A 27,102-nucleotide genomic window follows, 5' to 3' on the forward strand; every position below is an offset into this window, starting at 1 on the left:
GATAATTTATTACCGCAACATACAAAAACTGTACATAACTCTTCTTTACCCTTATCTACATTTCTTGATACACTGGATGACCCCTTGTAGCCAAATTTTACGGAATTGTTCGGCGGCCAACTCTTGTATTCAGTTGATACAACAACAGGTACGAAATTCTGGGCCGACACGAGATGTGTCCTCAATTTGAAAAACGTCGTCGAAACCAAACACCCACAAAGCTTGGAGGAGCGACAACCCATACCCATAGACATGTGGTATGGGTGACTCCTCCCACGTTGTCTCCTTGGTAATAATTGACTTTGACGGACTTCTGGTTCTATTTGCAACTGGGAAAGGAGTCCCTCTCAATATCGTTGGTTTCAAATGGATTGATCAAGTACAGCAATTACCAAGCATAGTAATTGGGTTGAAAACGCCGTCTAATGCGATTGAAGAGTTGTCTTTAGTAACTCTACATGATGGGATCTCATGAGATTAACGGGACGGAACCAAAGTCGGAAGCAGTACTCGCGACACTGTAACCGATGATGGGGTTGATGGAAGCTGCAAATCAAATAAGCATCGAGCCGGCACGCTGGCCGTCGCCGCTGGCCGTTGCCGCTGGCGCAAGTACCGAGATGGTAATCACCACTGGTGCGAACGACGAGTTGAAAATAGCAACTAACGTCACACTGAACCCATGGGAAACTATTGGTGTTGAGACAGGAATGCCTGCTAACACCGTTAATGAAGACGTCGAGCGTGGAATCCCCGCTGGCGTAAATAAGGACCTGCACGAGAAAACTGGTCCCGAAGGCTCTTGCGGATGCACTTGTCCGGATAACTGTAAAAATCCGGCCCATAGATGCATGGCGACTGCCACAGCTGACATCGAACGAAGAATGTCCGCTGGTGAAAATAAAGACCTGCACGAGAAAACTGGTCCTAAATGCTTTCGTGGATGCACTTGTCCGAATAACCTTAATGAATCGGCCCATAGATGCATGACGACAGCCACAGTAATGAGTACTTTTCCAAAAGGTTCAAACGAAGCAGCGGTTGCCGGTCAACCGGATACACACCCGGTCATGTCCGACAAGGAGTCTGGGGATTTTAGGATGCACGTCTCCCCAGAAAAAGGGTCCCCGGCGGAAAAGGAGTCCGTCGGCGTGACGGTAGGTGCGGGCACGCACCGAGATCAGAGGCCTACATCGAAGGACCTCGCCCTCTCTCCACCAACAATAAAACCCCGTTCATCACGAGATTCACATTGGCCAATGGCTGGCCAAGTTACCACAACAAGGGACCAGTCCAAGCGTTAAGACGGAACTCAAGAGTCTCATTGTCTCCATGATCTTTGTAATGACTCGGTGGAAGGATATCATCCCTGGAAAGGAATTTGCGGCGTCATAAAAAGAAAATGGGGGTGCAAAGGAAAATTGAAGAAATCAAGAACGTCATGAAAAGGTGAGATAGAGTAATATTCTCGAACTATGGTTTGGCGGCTGCCCATGGACATACAAAAGGGTTGCCTCCTCCGCACTGTAAATAGAAAGGCAACGAGATATTGTACCACATGACGACTAAAAACAATGCAAAACAGATAATGTCCGCAGGCATTGAACGAATGAACAGGAGATTCATTCATTTGACCAAAACGATAACGAAGATAAGAAAAAAGCGGAATGTGGTAATTTGCATGAAAGCAGCAGATATAAGGAATTAGGGAGTCGTACTGCTGCAATAAAACGTACAAGAAGTGGTGTTGTGCGAAGGCCATATACCACCCAAAGCCATACAAAAGATGTAAAGCTTTTTTGGCAGAGTGTAAATAAGTATTATAGGAAGGGCAAACGGACAAAATTCCTATAATGGGAGTAAACGGAAAAAACTGAAACCTCGTAACTAGAAAAAATGCTGAGTCAGCATTTTTAAGCTCGTGCGGAAAAACGAGAGAGTAAGAAGAAAAAAGGTTTAAGTGATAGAAGAAGGCAATTGAATTAAATGATCATGGGGAATCATGATGAATGACGTCAAGTATACACACGAGTAAAGCGGGCATATACTGCACTTGTTCCAAAAATTGGAATGGAAAAAAATGGAGCTTGTATGGGCGATAGAATTCAACTCTGAGAAGGATAATGTGCGTTAGCTTATCTAATCGATAGAGCACATAGAACAAGGTGACCCGTTTTACAGGAATCCATGATCTAGTGTTACCTGTGTGTAGGTATATAACACAACGACTACATTCTCAATCATACCAGCGCATCTAATACCTATACCGATGTATGACATAATAAGAAGAGCTGAGCGGTTCACAAGTTCAAAGTTTGTCCTTGAGACTCACAATCCTCACATACATACAATCCTCTGATTTGCCTATAATGATAAACCTTGTAAAACGTATAGCTGAGCGATTGTCCCTATACCAAAATATCGATCATGTGCGCGTAATAGGACTGTTCAATAACAACTTTTTTCTAATTTCATAAGCTAGGCCAATATATTTTATAAAATTTTTAGATTGGCCAAAAATCGCTGCACACCAAATTTGGCACAACTGCAACCTGTAGCCGCATTGCTACAACAGAAGAACACTTTGAATTTATTATACCAAAAATGAAAAAAAAAAAAACATTTTGTCAACATGAAATTGTTAGGTTGCCTAGAGTAACGCTCCACACAGAGTTTGGCTCCGATTCCAGCCAGTGGAACCAGTGGAAGTTATTGTGGTAGAAATTTGACAAAATACTACTAATAGACTAATTCTAGGTCACCATGAATACTATTTTATTCAAATCCATAATTTTCTACTGCAATAACTATACACTTTCGCTGATTGGAAATGAGCGCAATTTGGTGTGCAGGTTTATTTTTAGCCAACCTAAGGAAACAATTTTATCAAGTATAGCCAGTGAAAATTGAAAAGGTATGTTTAAAGAGCCCCAATGTGAATGTACTCGATTACAATTACAATTAATTGTGATTTTGCCCTGCCTGGTGCAACCACCATCCCTATGATTGTTATTGTAATCAATCATCATGAGCTTTATTTATTGATCCTATATATTGGAGTTTTAAAAAAAAAAACTTATTTATGTGGTGAAATTGTCACGTTGACCAAATAAATTCTGCATTACGAATTCGGCTTAATTTCAGCATACATAAATATTTCCATTAAACGAGTCAGCTAAAGTATCATTCATATCTTTACCTTGAGGCCATTGAGAAATATATGTACCTTCTCTATCTGCTCTGCATGGTAGCGCTAACTGGAGAGGTTCAGTGTTGCCACTCTAGGTTCCCGGAAAAACACAAGATTATGTCCTGAAAAAACACTAGATTGGCGAAAAAACACTAGATTAGTAAATTGGTCGAAACGTTTGCCCTTGCCAAGTAATCATGATGATCAAGGTACAAATCCACAGATAAGAAGTGTTCCACACATGAATTCGATTTCGATACATATGCATGATATACTGCATGACTATTCAATGAAAATTAATGAAACGAATTCAACAGCGCAAAAAAAAATCAAATTTGTCGCTTTCGAATTGTGCGGCATCATAAAAATTATCTTTCGATTTGTACACCATCCATCAAACATAAGTATATATCTATTGTGGGGCATCTTGCTCACTACCGCACATCTTCAACCAAACAATGGAGAGGTTTCCATATGCAGCATACTTCAATTCCACGAATGCAGTGGAATATGGCGATGCCAAGAGATTCGTCATGAGCTTCCCCAGTAAATGGAATTTTGATTCACCGAATCCACTGTGCACAGATTTCAATTTTTGCAATAATTCTGGGCGAAGGCATTGACTGATAAACTGCAGCTCATTTTGCGATCTTGCCAAAGTTCAAGTTCATCAAATAATTTCACAGAGGGAAATTGCACAGCTAGAGGAATGATTGATTTTACTATTCTTCTTCTTATACTATTCTTCGGCCTGCTTACATTTTTCAATATTTATTGATGACGCAAGACTCGAATTGAACAATGCTTGATTAGCATTCCATCAATGCAGCTGGCGGGATGATCCGCAGTACCGGTAATCCCGAAGGATCGTATCGCTGCAGCATGAATTATATTTTTATTGCAATTTTGTTCAATAAAACTGTCTGTCTGTCTCGGCAAATTAAAATATTGCCCGAATCTGCAGACTGAGTTCAACAAGAAACGACAGAGCATCAGAGCGAAATCGCTCTTCATTTTTTCAGAGACTTTCGCTCATAAGTACGGATTCTCAACACGCCCTGTTACGTAATAATTGCGTGATATTGCACAACAACATAGAATTGTTGAAAACAAATACAGCCAGAGACACCAAATCGCCTCATTAGCGATAAATTTAGCGTATAATTAAGTCGTCTAACGTTCGAATATTCATTATTCGCATAATTGCAGAAAAACACTAGATTAGCAAAATTTAGCGGAAAAAAACACTAGAACACTAGGACGATCGAAAAAACACTAGATCTAGTGTTAAGACACTAGGAGTGGCACCACTGAGTCACCGTGGATATACTCAGCTATCGCAGCTATCGCAGCTCCCGTAGCTATCGCAGCTATCACAGTGTGGAAATACTCAGCTATCACAGCTATCGCAGCTATCACCAAATTTCGCAGACAGAGAGGTCATTTAAAGGTCACGTATCGTTTAGGGCGCAGCTATCAGCGCTGGAGCTTGTCTGGGTTGAATTAGTGCGCAGCTATCAGATCCGGAGCACGTCTGAGTTGAAATAGTGCGCAGCTATCAGCTCCGGAGCACGTCCTGGTTGAAATAGTGCGCAGCTATCAGATCCGGAGCAAGTCTGAGTTGAAATAGTGCGCAGCTATCAGCTCCGGAGCACGTCCGGGTTGAAATAGTGCGCAGCTATCAGATCCGGAGCAAGTCTGAGTTGAAATAGTGCGCAGCTATCAGCTCCAGAGCACGTCCAGGTTGAAATAGTGCGCAGCTATCAGATCCGGAGCAAGTCTGAGATGAAATAGTGCGCAGCTATCACATCCGGAGCAAGTCGGAGTGGAAATAGAGCGCAGCTATCAGCTCTGGAGCACGTCCGGGTTGAAATAGTGCGCAGCTATCACTACTGTGACCCAGCTATCGCAGCTATCACCAAAAATTGCAGACATACAGGTCATTTAAAGGTCACGTATCGTTTAGGGCGCAGCTATCAGCGCTGGAGCTTGTCTGGGTTGAATTAATGCGCAGCTATCAGCTCCAGAGCACGTCTGAGTTGAAATAGTGCGCAGCTATCAGATCTGGAGCACGTCTGAGTTGAAATAGTGCGCAGCTATCAGGTCTGGAGCACGTCCTGGTGGAAATAGTGCGCAGCTATCAGCTCCGGAGCACGTCTGAGTTGAAATATTGCGCAGCTATCAGATCTGGAGCACGTCTGAGTTGAAATTGTGCGCAGCTATCAGATCTGGAGCACGTCCTGGTGGAAATAGTGCGCAGCTATCAGCTCCGGAGCATGTCTGGGTTGAAATAGTGCGCAGCTATCAGCTCCGGAGCATGTCTGAGTTGAAATAGTGCGCAGCTATCAGCTCCAGAGCACGTCTGAGTTGAAATAGTGCGCAGCTATCAGATCTGGAGCACGTCCTGGTGGAAATAGTGCGCAGCTATCAGATCCGGAGCAAGTCTGAGCTGAAATAGTGCGCAGCTATCACATCCGGAGCAAGTCGGAGTGGAAATAGTGCGCAGCTATCAGCTCCGGAGCACGTCCGGGTTGAAATAGTGCGCAGCTATCAGCTCCGGAGCATGTCTGGGTTGAAATAGTGCGCAGCTATCAGCTCCGGAGCACGTCTGGGTTGAAATAGTGCGCAGCTATCAGCTCCGGAGCATGTCTGGGTTGAAATAGTGCGCAGCGAGCACCTCCGGAGCATGTCTGAGTTGAAATAGTGCGCAGCTATCAGATCCGGAGCAAGTCTGAGTTGAAATAGTGCGCAGTTATCGGTTCCGGAGCACGTCCGGGTTGAAATAGTGCGCAGCTATCAGATCCGGAGCAGGTCTGAGTTGAAATAGTGCGCAGCTATCGGCTCCGGAGCACGTCCTGGTTGAAATAATGCGCAGCTATCAGCTCAGGAGCACTTCCGGATTCAGATTCATTCATTACACGGCATGCAAGGACTATCTTCGTGATTTTCAGTGTACGGGCGGTGAACAGATATTCTGACATCCACACGGGATCAAAAAAAAAATCGTTACTTTGTATTAAAAGCTCTGCTTACGAATAATTATGCAGCTGTAAATACATATTTGTTTTAATATTGACTAACACCTGTGCGATTCCGTGGATGTAGCGTAGGCTTTCCCTACTGACGGCTCTGCCTATCATAGATATTCACTGATCTGATATCGGACGTGTGCGACTGCAGGTACAGTATATGGAGGCCTATTATTCACTACACGGGCCTTATACGTATCTAATTAATATAATGCACACTCCAAAGACAATATTTCGATACTGGTGCACCAGAAGAAGGGTGTGTTACTTTGATTGGTATGTCATGAATAGAATATAGCTCAGAGACCTACTCGCCTGGTAACTTTATCAAAATACTATGAGTAGCCTAAATACAGTCCATCCTCAAGATTACCGGACCACGACTTACCTATCGATCTCGCTTCCCATGACATGCCGCCCTATTTCTTGCCCGCTTTCTTTTTCTATACTATCTTCTTTACTTTCATTCAGTGTGCACTGTGCATGCCTCCTCTTTACATCGCCTATAGGCCAAGGTGGGTGTCAGATTCCATAGACTACTCCTTGTCGCTTCGACATCTTCCTGTCTTTTCATTGTATCGCATTTTTTGTGGTGTATTGAACTGATAAAATTGCTAATAAACCAATGATGATGATGATGAAGCCGCTTCACATTCCATGCATAAGGGTGCGTGCCAACAAAACTTGATTCAAACATATTTTCGTGAAATATATCCGCGATTGGATGAGACGAATGTCTCACGTTTTACATAATGACTAAAGCTACACCAGTGGTTCCCAACGTGGGCGATATCGCCCCCCAGGGGGCGATTTGTCGGTCCAGGGGGGCGAAAATAGCCAAGGGGGCGATAGGGGGCGAAAACGGACGAAGGGGGCGATGGCGCGTTGAAATGGCTATATTGGCGTTCATGACCGTAACTGCCACACATAAACCCCCAATTGGGATGGGAGGCCCGAGCTCTAAGGGGGCCCACAATTTTTTCGCGAATTAACATTAATTATAGAGTATTATTATGGAAATTTAAACAACTTTTTAAAAAAAATTCCGCGCTGCGTGCCATTTCGTGGTCGCATATTTGTTACTTATTGGATACCCTCCCTCCAAGAAACAATACGCACGAGGTATAGAAAATAGGCATCTCGGCGTCAGCTATTATCACACCATGACGCACCAAGACATATGAAGTTTCAGGCCATGTAACATGCGAGAAGAATGCCAGAACGAGAAAACCTTGGCGGAAAAGGCCTGCCTTTATGCTGACCGACTTCGATATATATATACGATATACATATATGTTTAATTGTCCATAGGCGCCTAAATGGCTGGCGCCAAATTTCCCTGTCCTGGCAATCAGAACCCCACAAAAAATGCCATCTCGCCGAGAAAAATTAATTTTCAGTGCAGAAATACCAATTTGAAATCGTGTGCGTCTTTTAGTTTAGTACGTATGGGCGATTTGAATGTCTTTTGACAGAGCAGACAGGCCACGAAATGTCATTACGTAACGGAGTCATTATACCGCCCGAATATGTTCAATTGTTATTTACGGGCCCTACATTTTCAATTGTTATTTACGGGCCCTACATTTTCTAAGACAGCTCACTCAGCTTTACCGGTAAATTTAAATACATGAGCAGAGAGAGGATAAAAAATTGACAGCAATATGCGATTCCCAATCACATTGAGAGATTCAATCATGACTGAAATTTTTTTTTCGCGCTTCGCACAAATTAAGCCGACTAACTGAAGAGTCCAACAATTTGTGCTGAGAAGTAACGACTAAGAGGTATCGGGGGAATTTGATCTGAGGGGCGCAGAAGTTTGCTTTATCGCCCTATGGAGGGGCTCAATCAAGACCAACGTATTGGGGAGGGGGCTGACGAAGTGCTGTTACGGTTCTTTTGGAATCAAGTCGGAGAAATCACCTTTTTGTTAGTCAACTCACCAAAATTTAGCTGGAAAACTGAAATTTCGAGGCCGAGCCGAAATTTTGACCCTTTTTCTTGATCAAATCGCCGGTGATTTCAGTCTGTATGCCCATTTCGGTTCCCAATATTTTTTTTGGGGGGGGGGGCGATGATCGGTGTGGAGTTTGAAAAGGGGGCGATGAGCCGAAAAAGGTTGGGAACCACTGAGCTACACTATGCATATTCTGAGTTGAGATGGGCTATTGACGTCAGAGAAGAGAGTATGCTGAGCTCGCGAACACGTGCGTTAGACTGTGATTGCATCGGAGTCAGTGGCTTCTCGGGGCTAGCCTATAGATAAGAACTACAGGTTATCTCATATTTAGGGCAAGGCAGTCTTAGATCTAAAACGTGAGGCAATAGTATTTACGTTCGGTATTTGTGAGATATCGTCTCACAAATTGTAATATTGTAACGTCAGTCCCAGTGTTTGTAAGATTCAATTCTGCAATCAAAATATTATGTGATCAAGAGCCAACTGCAATGGTGTTTCGTGTAGACCAGCTTGTCAAGGCTTGCAGTTGAGGTTTTTCGTTTACACCATGTCACATCAGCCCTGCTCGAATAAATCGGATGTAGTGTTTGATGAGGTTGTCAGTCATGAAATAGGCTGTAGTGAAAAGAGAAGTATAGGCTATATACCAGTGGTTCTCAACCGCCGGTCCACGGACCGGTGCCGGTCCGCGACGACATTCCTGCCGGTCCGTCATGTATATTACAATTTTATACCTTGATTTCAAGATGCAATGTTGAAGGCGCCTACAGTAGTAGCCTACAGAATAGATACGAGCTGACTCATCGCTGAACAGCGCAGTTTGCGCGATCATTCGTTTTCGATCATTTATTTATTGCAGGACCGTAACTGGGGCACCCCAAACCGCCCAATTGGAGATGGGGCGAGTGTGAAAAGTGCCAAAAATTATCTTGCAGATGAACATAATTCATAGAGTTTTTTTTTGTAACTTTTTCCAACAAATTTCAATTTATTTTCGCGCTTTGCACGATTTAGTGTGAATAAATGCCTCGCTTATAGGTGCCCTTTACCGAGAAATACGCGTGATATATAGAAATAGGCATTAGGGCGTTAGCCATTACCGCGCCACGATGTACCAACACATAATGAAGTCTAGGCTAACATGGGATTCCGAAAGTTGTGCAGCGAGAAAACAGATTCAGTCATGAATGATCCAAAATACGGAAATGACTCGACAGCGGAATTATTGCCGTCGAAAAATTTGGATTATGAATGAAATAGTATTTACGGTGATTAATTCTTTAATTCTTTATTATAGTGGCTCCCATCGTAAATTTTTCATTATATTTCGAACCACACACTTGGCTATCGCCCATCGGTGTTGTGCTGATGACGAAATTTAGGGTATACCTCCGGACGGAGCTGATAGATGCGCACCAAATACCTCCAGGCATGGCTCAGAGCTGATAGCTGCGCATAATTTGAGTCCAGACCAGTGTTGAGATCAAGTCACTGCCTTTGAGTCATTTCGAGTCATTGCACATTTTGACTCGAGTCGAGTCAAGTCAAGTCACAAATCAAGTCAAATTGAATTTTCGAAGTATGAGAGATGATTCAAAGTCAGTACATTTTGCTAGCTGTGTGACAGACAGATTAATTTGCTATTTATCTTGAATCAAATAACCAATATGAAGTTAAATATACATGCAAAAGGCGTTGTATCGCTTACGCACACGTAGAACTGCTAATAAAACACGTGATAAATATAGAAACGAATACAGAGAGAGGTTGAAACAAATTTATATGGTACAATAGCCTACACCACCCATCTACACATCCGTGAGAATATAAACAAACAGACTATATCGTTGTTCTATTTCAATCATACAAAAGGGTAAGTAAAGGTGAGCACTGCGCAACTTGAGCATTGAGCCGTCTAAGAAACAGAGACACATTGCTATTTGATCTACTACTACGGCTACGTAAGCTGTGATAGCTTTGTTTGCGGTCCATGGAATCATACACCCACCTTGGCCTAGGCTAGAGGTGTCAAACATACGACCCGCGGGCCCCATCCAGCCCGCCAGACGATTTCATCTCGCCCACGAAGCAATTTTGAGTAGATTGAAAAATGTGAGTATTATTATCAAGTACATTTCTGGAAAATGTTGGTGTTTTTAGTAAGAAATACTTGTATTAAATAATCCCTCAAGACATCAGTTGTAGAGTATGTTCATAGGCCACATTATAACTATAACCGACAACGGTGTTGTGGTTTCAATCCAGTCAGCATTAGAAACAAATAGCTGGCATTGACACCCAATTACGAGGAGGCATACTGATCACAGTATTTTATGGAAAAAAAATGACCAAAAACTAGATATTCACAGAAGTGAAATGCTTATCGCGATTTAAGAATAATTAAATAAATTTCAACGTGCGCATTTACAGTTGAATCTGCTGTATTCCTCACACGCAGGGTTGATGCCAGTACCATTAAAACTTGATGACTTGAAATTGACACGTAAATTTTGCTCCGAGTCATGACTCGAGTCACAATTTTCTGATGACTCGACTTGACTCAAGTCATTATCTCAAAATACGGAAATGACTCGACTCGACTCGAGTCTATATGTGTAATGACTCGACTTGGACTCGAGTCATTGCACATGACTCGAACCAAGTCGTATGACTCAACACTCAGACGGCCAAGACCTACATTTCATTGCAATTTCGAAGAATAGTAAATTAACCACCCTATTGTTACTGCATGATACTTCAAAATGCGACCAGAAACTATTAAAAGTGAGGAAAATTAGTATATTATAAATGCGAACCATTCGATATCACCAAACATACTTATAGAAAGTGGGTAAAGTGGGTTTAACAAGATTTTAAATGGAAAATGAGCAGTCAACACAATCACTTGGACTTGGACTCGAGTCATAATGCCATGACTCGGACTCGAACCTCCGCTCGATGACTTGGACTCGGGCTTGACTCGGTGGCTGCGCACTATTTCAACTCAGACTTGCTCCGGATCTGATAGTTGCGCACTATTTCAACCTGGACGTGCTCCGGATCTGATAGCTGCGCACTATTTGCATCTGGACGTGCTCCAGAGATGATAGCTGCGCACTATTTCAACCTGGACGTGCTCCGGATATGATAGCTGCGCACTATTTCAACCCGGACGTGCTCTGGAGCTGATAGCTGCGCACTATTTCCACTCAGACTTGTTCCGGATGTGATAGCTGCGCATTTTTTCAACTCAGACTTGCTCCGGATCTGATAGCTGCACACTAATTCAACCAGGACGTGCTCCGGAGCTGATAGCTGCGCACTATTTCAACCCGGGCATGCTCCGAATCTGATAGCTGCGCACTATTTCAACCTGGACGTGCTCCGGATATGATAGCTGCGCACTATTTCAACCCGGACGTGCTCCGGAGCCGATAGCTGCGCACTATTTCAACTCAGACTTGCTCCGGATCTGATAGCTGCGCACTATTTCAACCTGGACGTGCTCCGGATATGATAGCTGCGCACTATTTCAACCCGGACGTGCTCCGGAGCTGATAGCTGCGCACTATTTCAACTCAGACTTGCTCCGGATCTGATAGCTGCGCACTATTTCAACTCCGACTTGCTCCGGATGTGATAGCTGCGCACTATTTCAGCTCAGACTTACTCCGGATCTGATAGCTGCGCACTATTTCAACCCAGACTTGCTCCAGATCTGATAGCTGCGCACTATTTCCACCAGGACGTGCTCCGGATCTGATAGCTGCGCACTATTTCAACCTGGACGTGCTCCGGATATGATAGCTGCGCACTATCTCAACCCGGACGTGCTCCGGAGCTGATAGCTGCGCACTATTTTAACTCAGACTTGCTCAGGATCTGATAGCTGCGCACTATTTCAACCAGGACGTGCTCCGGAGCTGATAGCTGCGCACTATTTCAACCCTGGCATGCTCCGAATCTGATAGCTGCGCACTATTTCAACTCAGAAGTGCTCCGGATCTGATAGCTGCGCACTAATTCAACCCAGACAAGCTCCAGCGCTGATAGCTGCGCCCTAAACGATACGTGACCTTTAAATGACCTCTCTGTCTGCGAAATTTGGTGATAGCTGCGATAGCTGTGATAGCTGAGTATATCCACACTGTGATAGCTGCGATAGCTGCGGGAGCTGCGATAGCTGAGTATATCCACGGGGCCCTCAGCTGGTGAGGTTGTAACAACTAAAACGGGCATCCCTAAAAGACGGAAAAGCGGAAACAGCGGAAACAGCGGAAACAACGGAAAACGAACTCTAAAACGCGGAAACAGCGGAAACAATAAAAAAATGCCGATTCCTAAAAGACGGAAAGACGGAAAGACGGAAATAGCGGAAAACTTAACCATCGATTAAGTAGCGGACTTTGATACTGACATAATCTGCTCGCTGCGGAATCTAAATCAGCGGAAAACGGATTGTAGCCGAAGCAGCGGAAAATTTAACCATACCAATTGGAGGCGAATATGACGGAAAATTTGACCATCGATTACATAGCGGACTTTGATGCAGCGGAAAATTTAACCATACCAGTTGGAGGCGAATATGACGGAAAATTTTATAATTCGCACGCAGCCCGGCAGACAGGGCCACAGCTGATAGTGAAGTTGCCACAGCAACCACAGCAAACCTAAATTGTCTTGTGCCGCTAGTGCGGTATGATCGACCATACGTTATCCACAATGCGAGCAACCGCAATAATATCTTGACAGTCACATAAAATAACATGGTGGGTTTATATTTTTGATCTGAACAAGGCACACACAATGTACAATGCGATAAGACAAAATGCGATGTTATGAACAGATTAGGAGGATATAGAACGACACGCTTCAGTAGCGATCCTTTACTCTAACACCCACCCCGGCCTATCATCATCATCATCATCGGTTTATTAGCAATTTTATCAGTTCAATACACCACAAAAATGCGATACAATGAATAGACAGGAAGATGTCGAAGCGACTTGGATTTGTCAATGTCAATGGCCTAGAGTGCCCGATGTTTTCGATGTTGATCTCATTGAATCCGCGGTCCTTTATACTACTTCTTTTCCAGTCATTGTGAGTGCTTTCTTTCGTGGGGTCTTTTTCTGGGCTTGCTGGGCGCTTATCGTAACCACTACACTGTCTTGCCCGCATAGGAGTGAACACACTAGAATTCACTTGTTCGACACTAACGTGGGAACAGGGTCCAACTACGACCCAACTGAATTCGCCGGTCTACATTCTGATTCATTAACTTTTATGATCGCCGACCCCTTCAACTTTACTTGCGCGTAATCGTAATATCGCTCGGCCTCTCGACCCTTTTAGATTGATTTAAAGCCCTCGAGGGACGTCTTTTCATTATTATTTTTTAGTGATAGCAATAAAGCGTTCATCTTCAATTTCTCGATCAGCTCTTTCTCGATCAGCTCTCTCTGTCTCTCTAGATCAGCTGATCTCACTCCATGTTTGACACGAGATTTGGCAATCAATGTACGTGAGGCATTAGTGCCATCACACAGGTGAAAGGCCGGCGTCAAATCAATAGCACTCATCCAGATCGTTATTATAATTACTACATGTTCAATTTAGTTATTTTCCTGTGCACAATGTTAATACTGCAAAAGATGCGATGCGAATCATCAACATTTAAAAGAACTATATGGGGTATTCCCTAAAGCAGTGATTCCCAACCGGGGAGAAATTCCCCCCTTGGGGGGAATTTTGCAATTTTTAGGGAGGAATTCCACTTTAGAATTGTAAAGGATTTCCAAAAATGTTCATGTCCGAAATGTCATGTTGGAAACCAGTTATATCAGAGCGTAGGCATATGCTCCTTATAGCAGTTTTTTGCTGAAAGTATGTTCAAATGCTATTTGAAATCTCTTTCACCCATACAAGTTTGCCCTTGTTTTTTTAACTAGTTCAGCTGTGGTGCAGTTCGCAAGACAATTTTGTCCGCCAGCGACAGCCTATTAATCAAATATATTCTAAGCGAGCAAATTTCGTGCCGAATCTATCGCAACAAGGCCTCAAGCGAAAGTATTTATCTTATATTTTCATGTCAGGATTTTCATAAAGTGACCAAATATTCCAATGTCATCGATTCAGGTCAAAGAGGTCGCTAGACTTGCTTTATTTTTAGTGAACAGCTACTCGATCGAAAAATGCATGTTAAACTTGTTGCAATGTTGCCGAAACCGAATGAGTGTCCTGAATTTCAATGAGCTCAAGCAGGAAATCTGATCACGTACATGTTATATATCAGTGCTGTAACCAAGTCATGAGGCTCCGAGTCCCATGTCAATTTCACTTTCATAGTTTTGACTCGAGTCAAGTCGAGTCATTTTCAATTCACCATTGAGTCAAGTCCGACGGTCCAAGTCACCGAGCATAGGGTCGATAGTCCGAGTTATGGTATTATGAGTGTATGACTCGAGTCCTAGTCCAATTCCTTGTTTTGACTGTTTCCAGTTAAAGTCTTATAAATTTCCCTTTTTATAACTCTGTTTGGTGATATTGAATGATTTTGATTTATAATATACTAATTTTCCTCACTTTGTGCAGTTTATTGTCGCATTCTCAAGTACCAGGAGCAATAGACGAAATTCCAATAGGAAGGCCACTTTACTGTTCTTCGAAATTACAATAAAATGTCGGTATTGGCCGTCTTATAGTCCCGAGTCATATGGTTTGGTGAGTCATGTATACAATGACTCCAAGTCGAGTCAATACACAGAGTGTCTCTACCGAGTAGGGTCGTTTCCCTATTTTGAGAAAATGACTCGAGTCAAGTCGAGTCATCAGAAAATGCTGACTCGAGTCCGTCTCGAGTGTGGTCAATCCTGCTATATATGAAAATACCAATATTATTGGCCAAATGCATACCCACACTTGAGAAGAAAAATCGCGAGACCAGCAAATTTATGCATACTGATTTTTCACAGCAGTTATATTAGCGATTGGTGCATGATAAGCCGAAAACACAAATTGAAGTATGGGGGGTCTGTTGAGTCAAGCCTTCCAGAATTTGTTTGATTGGGACCAAGACAATTGTTTTTGGAGGTCTACAAGGTGTTGTTAAAGCCCTGCTAGAAACAGACAATCCGTACATCCCGTCTTTTTCTTCGGCCAACAGGTGATTGCGTGGTAAAAAATGACCTTTTTTAATCATCGATTTCTCCTAAGGGGGGAATTTTGGCTCAAATTTCGGCCAAGGGAGGCATGAGATGAAAAAGGTTGGGAACCACTGCCTTAAAGCGAGACATGCCATCTCGACAATTAGTCAACTACTATGGTCGTACAGCTCAAAAGCTGCGGAAACATGTGTCTATGTCTAAAGTATAGAAAGTTTTCTCTGTTGTCTAGTGGGCAACCACCTTTTCTAAACAACTTACGTGTCAATTAACAACTTACATCTCAAGCATATTTGTTGATGGTGCAAAATCAAAAACATACACCGGTTTCGATACTTATGGTTTTACATTGACAATCATGCAGTAAAAAGTGAAAGGTTAATAACACCATTTTACAAGGAAGAGACGAATTTGCTTATCAATCTTCTTGGCTAGCGTGACGTGCACATTTATAATAAGAATCTGTCCCGTGCTTTTCCGAGTTGTGAATTATACTATATTGGGATTTCACTTGTGAATTTCGATACCTTTCAGTGATAACACTGGCTGGCTGGCAGACTTCTGATGACCCACCTTGTAATTACATGTTTTTGAAATGCAGAGTCCCGTTGAAACTATCAACTGTATTTCGGCTATTGTGTTTCTTATGAAGGATATACGACTTCATCGTTTTCTATATTCCAATTTACTGTCAAACATAATCGAATTTTACGGTAGAAGTCTATAATAGCATTCACCTCTATTACTGGTCTGTCAGGAGTTCTAGGCAAATTGTAAACAGTTACATACAAATCTTGCAGGAATATGACGTAGGATAAGTCATAGTAGAGGAGCTGCCGATATCACTACATATGATCAACTGCAACTACCATATGATCAGGACGGAATACAAGAAAACGCATTGCTCTATTACAGGGGTGGGCAAACTTTTGAGCTCACGGGCCGCATTGAACATCTGAATCCATTCGCGGGCCGCACTATATAAAATGGGGATTATTAACCAAAACGCAATATTGATATTTGGTTATATAGTGAGGACATGGAGATAATATACGTAAGTGCTTATTTCAAACAAGCCATACATTGCTTTGATGATATCGTACACGCATCAGAAACATATAGTGACGAGATTTCATAGACTGGCAGACCTCAATAACCAATTTGTCGAAATTATAGAGATGAAAGTAAGTTGGCCCGATTCTTAGAACAGGATCGAAATTTAAATCTTTGAGCAGCGATCTGTACATAGATTTACTAATTCCACTTTTAGTTCAGTTCCAGGACACACAATGCTGACAGCATCAAACCCATTAGGGTGGAGTAAAAATGACTTTTTTTTCAAATCAAAAAATGCCTTCCTCAATCCTGACAAATGACCTAAAACTTCAATTAAAAATGACTTCAGGGTGTTTCCCCCATTTTTCTTCTGAAGAAAGTTTTCTCTATTGTGAATACAAAATGAGTTGCAGCCAAAAAACTATATATACGCACATTTTTGTTGAAATTCAGCATTTATTCTGACGAATTGTGATCTATTCTCTAAACCGATAGCAGACGATATAGATAATATAGAATTGTGATCTGTCATCAGTTTTTTTAAAGTAAAGTAACACAGTGGCAATACCGAATATTGGGCCCATATCACAAATATATTCACAACACAGTCCTTTTAAAAGCGGTTCAAAACATCATAATGAAACATTCACATTGAACGACTTATATTAAAAATGCATTCTTTTGTCAAGTTTTTTCATCAGTTTACGAGACTTAATTTTTCGGCGAATGAGGCCATCTCTGCCCCCCCCCCCCCCCCCCCCCCCGTTTGAGAACCACTGTCTTGGAATTATCATGGTGAAATATACTCAGAAAAATCAAGTCGCATTTTATCAATATTTGAAAATAGTTTCTTTAGACCCTCGCGGGCCGCACAGAACGGTTTTGCGGGCCGCGGGCCGTAGTTTGCCCACCCCTGCTCTATCAAGTATGCCGGACCCCAATCGTGGAACATCTCGCCGGCTATCAGACAGTCGTCGAGCATGTCCGTGTCCGTATTCAAGTCGAAATACAAGCGATTTCATCTGAATGAAAACTAGCCAACCTCAAGTTCCAAGTCGTTTAGGCACCTTGCTATCTTTTCGTTGTATCGCAGTTTTTTGGTGTTTTGAAATGATGAAATAATAATAAAACTGATACTGACAATGATATCACTTCCGTTATATATTCAACACGCAACATGATTGCAAGGCAATGAAAAGGTACATCACCCAAGGAATTGATGCTAGTAAGACAGAGCTGCCTGACAACTGCAAAAAGTTAGAAGTAGCCTACTTAATTACTGATCATATTACCATGCTTAATACATTACTGATAGCTGCAATTTTTGAAGGTATTATCAGTTATTGTCATACTTATTTCACCTAGTTCATCATCATCATCATCGGTTTATTAGCAATTTTATCAGTTAAATACACCACAAAAATGCGACACAATGAAAAGAAAGGAAGATGTCGAAGCGACGGTTTCCAGTGAACCCGTCCCTCGGTGAACCCGTCCCTCGGTGAACCCCGCCCTCGATGAACTCGACCCTCGGTGAATTCCGCCCTCGGGAAATTTTGGAATTAAGTGTATTAACAAGTAGGCCTTAATATGAATTATTAAACTAATAATGTTATTATCAACTGATTTGTCGATCTTGTAAGGAGGTCAGGGCATGCGTAGATCACGCAGTCACGGAGTGATCAGATCACGTGATCACGATTGCGTGGTCGGCTCATTGTTGAATTGACTTGGCGAGGGGCGGACGTGCGACGTTCGACATCCTCGTATCTGTTCATGACATCGCATTGGATCTTATCGCATTGTATATTGTGTGTGACTTGTTCAGATGAAAAATATATCCCAACGATTGTTATTGCTCACATATCAACCACGCGTGGTCTGCTCGTTATTGCATCTGTAGGTTGAGGTGGGGTGTTAGGGTTGGGTAGGGTAGGGGGAGACAATAGGGTTCGGAGAGTGGGACATTGGGTTCGGGTAGGATACTAGGGTTGGGGGATGGTGGGATATTAGGGTTGGTGGAGGTGGGATATCAGGTTTAGGGTTAGGATTGCCGGAGGTGAGATATTAGGGTTGGGGGAGGGGGGATATTAGGGTTGGGGTAGGATATTAGGGTTGCCGGAGGTGGGACATTAGGGTTGGGGTAGGATATTAGGGTGGGATATTAGGGTTGCCGGTGAATACAAAATTTCCCGAGGGCGGAATTCACCGAGGGCCGAGTTCATCGAGGGACGGGTTCACCGAGGGACGGGTTCACCGAGGGACGGGTTCACTGGTAATCGAAGCGACTAGGAGTTGTCTAATGTCTATGGAATCAGACACCAACCTTGGCCGAGGCGATGTAAAGAGGAGGCATGCACATTGAATAAAAGTAAAGAAAATAGTATAGAAAAAGGAAGCGACAAGAAATAGGGCGGCATGTCATGGGAAGCGAGATCGATAGGTCAGTCGTGGTCCGGTAATCTTGAGGATGGACTGTATTTATTAGTTGTCGTGACATACACCGATAAAAGTGATTCGAATACATCCTCGACCCACTTCCTACTGAATAGGCATAGGTAGTTTTCGTTCCTTTCATGTTTTTTTCGTAAGATATACACTGACTCAAGTAGCTTAGCAATGACATGATACTGTTTCACACGATCTGTGCATGCGCAATTTTAACTGATTCAAATCGCTGACATTGATGAGAATTTGAGTAGAGGCGCACCATTCTGGCGTTTTCCAGTTCTCTTGCCATTGTTACGTTTATTGGTTTCAACCCAATAGCATTACTCGCGGGCTAGCAGGCCAGTCAATATCATTTCCGTGCAGAACAGTAAAATTGCACGATTGTTAAGGGCTATCTGGACCATCTCTGCCTTTTTGGATATCGTCTCGGCGAGGTGTTATTCTCTTTGGAACATTGCATCACATTGCATTGCATTCAAATCGTTTTCGGTCTGCAAATAAACGAGGGGTCAACACTATATAGGCTCTGTTGCAGTTTGAAAGAAATATCGGTATTTGCCATTGAAGGTAATGAATATCGCAAATTTTCATGGTATCGCAAATCACAGTAGTAGGATTCAGAGAATTATAATTTACAAAGGCTATACTGAGAATATCGATCGATTTCTTATAGCTTTTAGGTCAAAGTGGTCACGTAGTCATTGTTGGTGCTCAAGTAGAAGTACGGTAATGTCGTACAATCTGGAGTAGAAGCATATCATAATTTTCCGGGTATGATACGCCTCAACGTATAATACGCACCCTATATACAGCAGTCAAAAACAATCCAGTAAACTGGCTTGATCATGGCTTAAGGTTGAACTTAATCAGACTTGCAGCATCAATTTAATTCAGTAATTTCATTCTCAAGTGAGGCAGGAACGAACGATCGATACTCCATGGAAACTCGCAAATCTTGTTTGATAGAAGCTGTAAGCCAATATGTTATCGGTGTCTCGTACGGACTATAGACTCTACTGAATACACACAGGTGTGAAGCAAGACGCTGGGAACCGTCTTGGCACACCAAACATATTACTCTAAACCAGTGGTTCTTAACCTTTTTTCTTCCAGCGCCCCCTTTCAAAAATTAGCGTGCTCCAGCGCCCCCCAAACCTCATATTGTAAGGAATGTAATAAAGACAATGAGTAAGAGGGAGGGCCGTAACAGCACTTCGTTAACCACCCTAAAAACGATTGCCTTGCGCACCGATAGCGTGATAAACCGAACTTCTGAGGGCTTCGCCCCCACGAACCCCATATCGTGATTTTGATGGTCAGCAAAGTTTGTGTGGCCTGGTCGCCCTAGGTACCAAAATTTTTCATAATGCATGAAGGAATAGGTGGTATTTACATATATAAGTCGCTATCAACTTTTAATCCTCTCAGTCAACGTTATCAGATTTACCAGTAGCACTGAGTGAGCTGTTGTATAGGAAAATAAAGGGCACGTGATTAATAATTAAACATATTCGGACGTGCCCGCAGGTACAATTATTCGTTACCAGGGCCGTAACAGCACTTCGTCACCCCCCCCCCCAAAACAAAAAACGTTGGTATGGGCCCCCACCGGGTGATAAACCAAACTTCTGGGGGACTTCACTCCCAGACCGCCATTAGGCTGTCCGCTATTTGCTGATAGCCTATTAGGTAGCTACATTGGGTGTCCATTTAATAAGGCTGCTATTCTCGTCTATTCGCGCGAAGTGCGAAAAATTTCACTAATTGATGATTGAATTGGTCAATATCATCGGGAATTGCATGTAAATTGAGATCAATTTTTATCCTCTCTCTGCTCCGTAAACAGATTTACCGGTAGAGCTGAGTGAGGTGCAATGATTCCTCTAAGCTGCGCACGTGCGCACTGCTGACACGGTCTCTGCACACAGAAAATCTACGTTGCGCACAACAAATCCGGAGTTATTACCTTTTTTAGACGTTATGCACTGTTGTCCGAGGGTCAGCACAGTGAATTGTTGAGTGTGCGCAGACTCATCAAAACTTAAAGCGAACATTGTGAGGTTTCTTTTAAACTGTACGGCCCGATTCTAATAAGTAAACATATTCGGGCGGGCGAACCCGTTGGTATGACTTCGTTGCATGACGTTATTTCGTGACCCCCTGTCTGCAATAAAAAAAAATATAGAATCGCTCAACGGGGATATCGCCCAACAGGAATATCCCTGTCGCCCAATCGTACTAAACAAAAATACGCACACGATTTCAGATTGGTATTTCTTCACTGACATATATTTTTCTCTTACAGATGGAATTCGTCTTCTGGGGTTCAGATTGCCAAGACAGGAACATTCGGTATCAGTCATTTAGGCGCCCATGGACAATTAAACCTATATGTATTTTGAAGGCTATATGTAACGAAGTTTTCGGTGTTAATTTGCTCTGAATACTCATTAAGGATATGTCCTATCACCACATCATCTACTGCGAAGCCATTTTTCTCCAGCGCCCCCCATACCGCCCCCCTGAGCCCAGCGCCCCCCATATCGCCCCCCAGCGTTTCTGCCCCCTTTAAGATCGCCATCGCCCCCTAGGGGGCGCTGGGGGCAAGGTTAAGAACCACTGCTCTAAACGTATCAGGATTCCATTTTCGGGCATAAACACTTCTTCCTTGGCGAGAGCGATTTTCAGAGTACGGGGTTACCGGTATTGACTATCAAGCCATGTTACCATTTCAAAAGATTTCACATCACACCAAACCTTTCGTAACAAACAGATGCAGCCAGAGGCCATCACAATTTCGAGTTGGTAACCTCTATTCCTATTGATATACCAAGACTGTACTACTGTATGTGAGCATAGTAGAAGCGCGAAACGGTATGCCAATAAAGCACTGGTCTACAATCAATCAAAGCTTTACCCAGTAATATAAGTGAATCAGCCTGTACTCTGAAACATATTAGCTATATCTCCAACGTCCGATCGAATTAAAACTGATATTAGTACACTCAACAGTGATGAGCGGATGTTGATTTTTGAGAATCCGAATCCGTCCGACAGTTTTTGTGTCTGCGGAACTATCCGTCCGACTCCAAAGAATCTCATCCAACTATCCGACTTTATCCGGGAATCTCGTACAAGAATCCGAAAAATCCTTACCGAATAATGATATCGCAGCATATCAATTGAACAGCTGAGCTTAGATACAGTTCTGCACTAAAAGATCACAAATTGTATCTATGGAATGAACAAAAAGAAACAGAACAAAAATTGGAATTTTAATTATAGGAACGTTAACGCGTAGAAACAACGCTACTAATTTAAAGTTAGTGTGCAAATGAAAGTGGGGTCTCGGGTCAAAAGAAAATTAAAAATGACAGATTATTAGGCAATCAGGCATTTAACCAAATTACCCAATATCAAGAAGTAATAGTATCAAGTTGTAACCATGGAATTTTACAAGCTCAGATGGTCAATATTGGATGCAGATAATCCACATTTTGTCCACAAATATGCTGCAACGTGTGAAGGCCCGTTCAGTAGAAACTTGCTGATGCTTATAATACCTTTGGCAAATCAGTTCAAAGTTTTGAGCACGACGCTTATAGTCGAGTCACACAAAACGTCAATAATAGCGCCATCCTGAATGTCCCTCTTTAGCTGTCCAAATTTCCTCTCCAGTGACTAATAGTAGGTCAGTAGTAGTCTTGTCGACTTGGTTATTGGAAGAGAAGAAACTTATCTTCAACTGTGCTGTATCCTTGGCCTTTCGGATATGATTTCTAAGGTGCATTGGGCCACTTGAAAAGTTGTGGTGTTTCACTTGAACATAGCAATTATCGCATAGAGGCAGTGTCCCATAAATCAGGATGCAATCTCTCCATGCTTCACTCTTGCTGTGCTAGCACTCAAGACGTCGACTTTCCTCATTGATCCATTATTACGGAGAAACGAAACTCAGACAGCACGAGCAGTTTGACAACATTCGAGGTCTTCATATAATGCAAAGTAAACTGTACCGTACGCGGTACACTTCGAACAGTTGAAGGAGCTCCACTCAAGAGAAATGATGCATCCATAACGCACTGATCACCACTGCTTGGTGTTGACTTTCAAACTGTTAACATGATCTCTCGTTTAAATCATATAGGAAAGCACCATACTAACGCTAAATTTTTTTTTCACAATTCGTAAACTGAAATCAAATTCATATGAACAGACCATTCGTTGAAAAAAAAAACTAACAGCTTTTGTTTATATGGCTCAGTGGTTCTAGATGATTGATTCCGTCAATCATATTGGAGAAAATATAGCTGCTGAAGGAAGGGTAGTGTAAGCACTTAAGCAGGAGTTGAATAGGTTTGGGTTTCGTTGTAAGTGTAATTCTGGATTTCATAGTCTTGCTATATGTTCTTAGTATACGTTAGTAAGGTTTGCATGTATCTTGAATGATTTCAAAGGGGACGATAGGCTACTGTATAGTCGAGGCATCGTTATAATAATTATCGTCATTTTATCTGTCTACATATCTTTTTATATAACTTTCTATATAATTTTCTGACTGCAGAAAGTTACTTGTATATGTTTGTATGCATATTCTTATTTGATTGGTCGGGCTACAAGTGTGTGGGTACTGTAGATGTTAACACGACGTGCCAAGCTGACGCAAAGTCCAAGTCCACACTGGGAATACCTTCTCACAATCACAAAATGGAGTTAATACATTGTTGAACGTCATTGGGATATATTCCGTTATGATCATGAACTGCCGGAAGACACATGGTGGCTAAATATTGTGCCATAGCACAAGCACCGCTGTATAGTGCTGATTGAAAGGGTGTCATACAACTACTGTGGTAGTATGAAAATCAGTCATGCAACAAAGTACACAAAGAGGGATTTGTCTTATATTTATCTACAGAAGACTGCCACAACAACTACTTTGAGGATTCTGGAGATTGTATGCCCTATTGTGACAGTCGTCAGCTATGGGTTCAAAAACTACATGTCAAGGTGGAAAGCAAATGCAGTTCTGCGACCGATGTTGAAACAAAACCTTCAATTTTGTGAACTTCAGAAACTGCTCTGCGAGAATACTGTACTGATGATAACTATGACAGGAGAGCTCATGTCTGATCATACCATCTTTTATCAGTTCACATATTATAGATCGTTAGACTGGCAAGTAGGCCTATGGTATACTTGATGTGTTTTAGCAAATAAAGTATTGTCTACTCTTGAATGGTAAGAATGGTAGTGGCGATGGTTTATTTGTCTTTTTTTGGACTCTTGACAGACATTTTTAGACTGCTACCATTCATATCGCAAGGTGTCAGCTGTCTGTATTTGGTTAACTATTGAATCGATGACTTTTTTCTATTGGCCTGTAATCAAATCTCACATCTAGTTACAACTATCCGGAAATATCCGTATGAAAAGGTACAGCTATCCAACAATATCCGGAAAAAAATCTGCGATAATATCCGAATCCTATCCGACTGCCAAAAAATTGTCTAATATCCGGTCCAAATGCTATCCGAGTCCGTCCGATGCTCATCACTGACACTCAATCAGCTGATTTCATTCCATGTTTTGACTCAGAGCCATTCATGCACGTGAGACATTAGCTCCACCACGCGGAAAATCGAAAGGCGTTAAATCGATAACATCATGCAGTTAGATATTACATTTCCTTCATAACCTATTTGTTTTTGTCATCTCTCCTAATTTTATTCTCACGTACATGTCGGTATCATCGGATAAGTCGATAAAGCGCACACTAGAATAGGGTGCGTATTATAAGCATTTAAAAGAACTATACTGCTAGAAAAGTTAGGAGCCATCGATGCATGACGTCCTTGGAAGCCGAGGAGACCGCTTGCCTAGTAACCACTGTATATATATCGTTTTGCACTTGCCCTAAGCCACGGGCGGGCAACTTGTCCGGTCAGTGAGCCGCAAATGGGAAAATTAGGCACTTGGCGGGCCAGATTACAGAATATATACAATTATATATTATACCATTTATCCACCGCTACAAGGAATCAATTGTGTTTAATACCAGCTATCCGACAGTCGTCGAGCATGTCCGCATTCAAGTCGAAATACAAGCAATTTCTCCTAAATTCATACTAGCCAGTCTTTGGTATTGCCGGACCACGACCTAACATCGACCTCGCCACATGCCACCTCATTTTGTCGCTTGCGTCTTATATTCTCTGCATTACTTTTCAGTCAGTATGTCCATTCCTCTTATTTACTTCGCCTAGGCTAAGGTTGGTGTCTGATCTTAATGGCTGCTCAAGTTGTTTCGACACCTTCCTATCTTCGCATTGTATCGCAGTCTTGTGATGTTTTGAAACGATGAAAATATTAATAAACCTGATTGATTGATGTAAACTTCAAGTTTAAAGCATAGAGATCAAAAAGAGTATTTAATGAATTTATTTACAACAGCTATTGAAGTCAATTAGACATCTATGGTCACTCAATACTAGATTTTTGAACTCTGATTGCATGTCATATGCAAATACCCTTAGTGAAGACTGCTAATGTTCGTGGCAGTGCTGGGATTTAGTCACTGCCTTCGAATCACAAGTCATCTCGAATCATTGCACATTTTGACTAGAGTCAAGTCAAGTCACTCGATTTTTGGAGGTGACCCGAGTCAAGTCACGAGTCATTTAAGTTGAAATTTCAAAGTACTAGATATGATTCAAATTCATTACTAGGGCGATTTTTTTGACACTTCAAAAGAAGTCAAATTTTGTTTTACATAATGAGTTTGATTTATTTAGCTGTTCTTGTGTAAATCACACTAGCATGTAATTTAGTTACTCCCGCCATTTACCGGCTTCAAAAATCTAGCGTTTTTCGGCTATAACTCTTTTTGTGTTCACAATAGGAAAAACTTTCTTCTTAAGACTGATAGAAACATGATGTTCTGGCAGCTTTCATGACCCCATGACTAGTGGTTGTCGAGATGGGCAATTTCACCCCCTATCGCTCAGACATTGGGTAATACCGGCTGGAAAATAGAGGCAGTCCCCTAAAACCAATTTTTATTGAAGTTTCAAGTCATTTTTCGGGACTTGAAAACCCCCTTTTTAGGATTTGAAAAAAAGTCATTTTCACTCCACCCTACAACGCATGCCTATTAACATTCCAACATTTAACGACAAATGACGATACATATTCTCACTTCTTCACCAAGTCTACCTACCTCTCATTCGAATTAAGTTCTGACACACGAAACAATTGTCTGGCATATATCCAGATTGCTATAGAATCTTTTGTCAAATTGTTCGCGTTAAATAAACCAAATAAAATGCAAGGCTGAAATAACTGAATAATATTTATTTCAAATCGATTCTATACATTTCATAACAAGAAAACGCAGCCCAATACAACATAAAATCACGGAAATTTCAGCCACTACTCTCTGAGTCTAAGATGCAGATACTGATTAGCAGTCATTAACAATACTCTTGAGTTATAAAGAGTTGCGAATAATGTCAGTATAATTGCAAATTAGTCACAATGGACGGTAAGCGTAATTTATAGAATGTCAAGTAGCAAATCATAATATCTCAGTGAAAAGGGTACATTGAATCACATCCATAAGATTATCTGAAATTTCGATTGTTATGGATTAACAATTTGCCTCTTTTTCTGTTAACTATGGTGTATAAAGTCATTTAGAAGGAATTAATCACATATCAATAATAAACGAGGTCATCAAGAGAAATGAGCCAATTATATTATGCTCGAAGCAATTAGAAACGCCAAGGTAGCAGAAAACTTGGTCATTGTTCAAAGAAGCAAGATAAATCGTTGGCTCGAAGTACAGCGACCGTCATTCTACAGAATAATATGAAGGCCTTGAAATATTTTGGTAATGAAAGTTTTTAAACTCGGTAAGTATACCTTTCCACACACTCCAGAAGTCAACTGTACTAAAGATATAGAGAAATATCACTAGATCATGATGGAGCATGGAGAATCCTACATAATTGACATTACAATGGATTTCATATACTACACTACATTCATTTTCGACAAAATTTTTAATTTTATATTTTTTGGGGGTTTTGTGAAGTATTTAATTTCTATCATAATCCATCACACAAAACGTAAAGACAGTACACAGTACACACTGCACAGTACACATCTAACAATATAACACTTTTATCGTTTTTCCATATATATGATTTTTAAGTAATTTTTATTATAATCAATTATTTTTATGTAATT

The 27,102-nt window shown here is 41.8% G+C and overlaps 2 long non-coding RNA genes across 2 annotated transcripts in view; one reads left to right on the forward strand and one right to left on the reverse strand.

Moving 5' to 3' along the window:
- The window catches only part of LOC145448396 (uncharacterized), a 445,163-nt gene that overhangs the window by 76,821 nt on the left and 341,240 nt on the right, over window positions 1–27,102 (reverse strand). The gene's annotated exons all lie outside the window — the stretch shown is intronic.
- LOC145437012 (uncharacterized) lies at window positions 5,217–6,857 on the forward strand. The gene is made up of 2 exons (XR_013914538.1): window positions 5,217–5,278; window positions 6,073–6,857. It is a non-coding gene; the product is annotated as an uncharacterized LOC145437012 (long non-coding RNA).

This window comes from Botryllus schlosseri, chromosome 1, assembly GCF_051294905.1.
Source record: "Botryllus schlosseri isolate E-star chromosome 1, Bs_hap1, whole genome shotgun sequence".
NCBI lineage: Eukaryota > Metazoa > Chordata > Ascidiacea > Stolidobranchia > Styelidae > Botryllus > Botryllus schlosseri.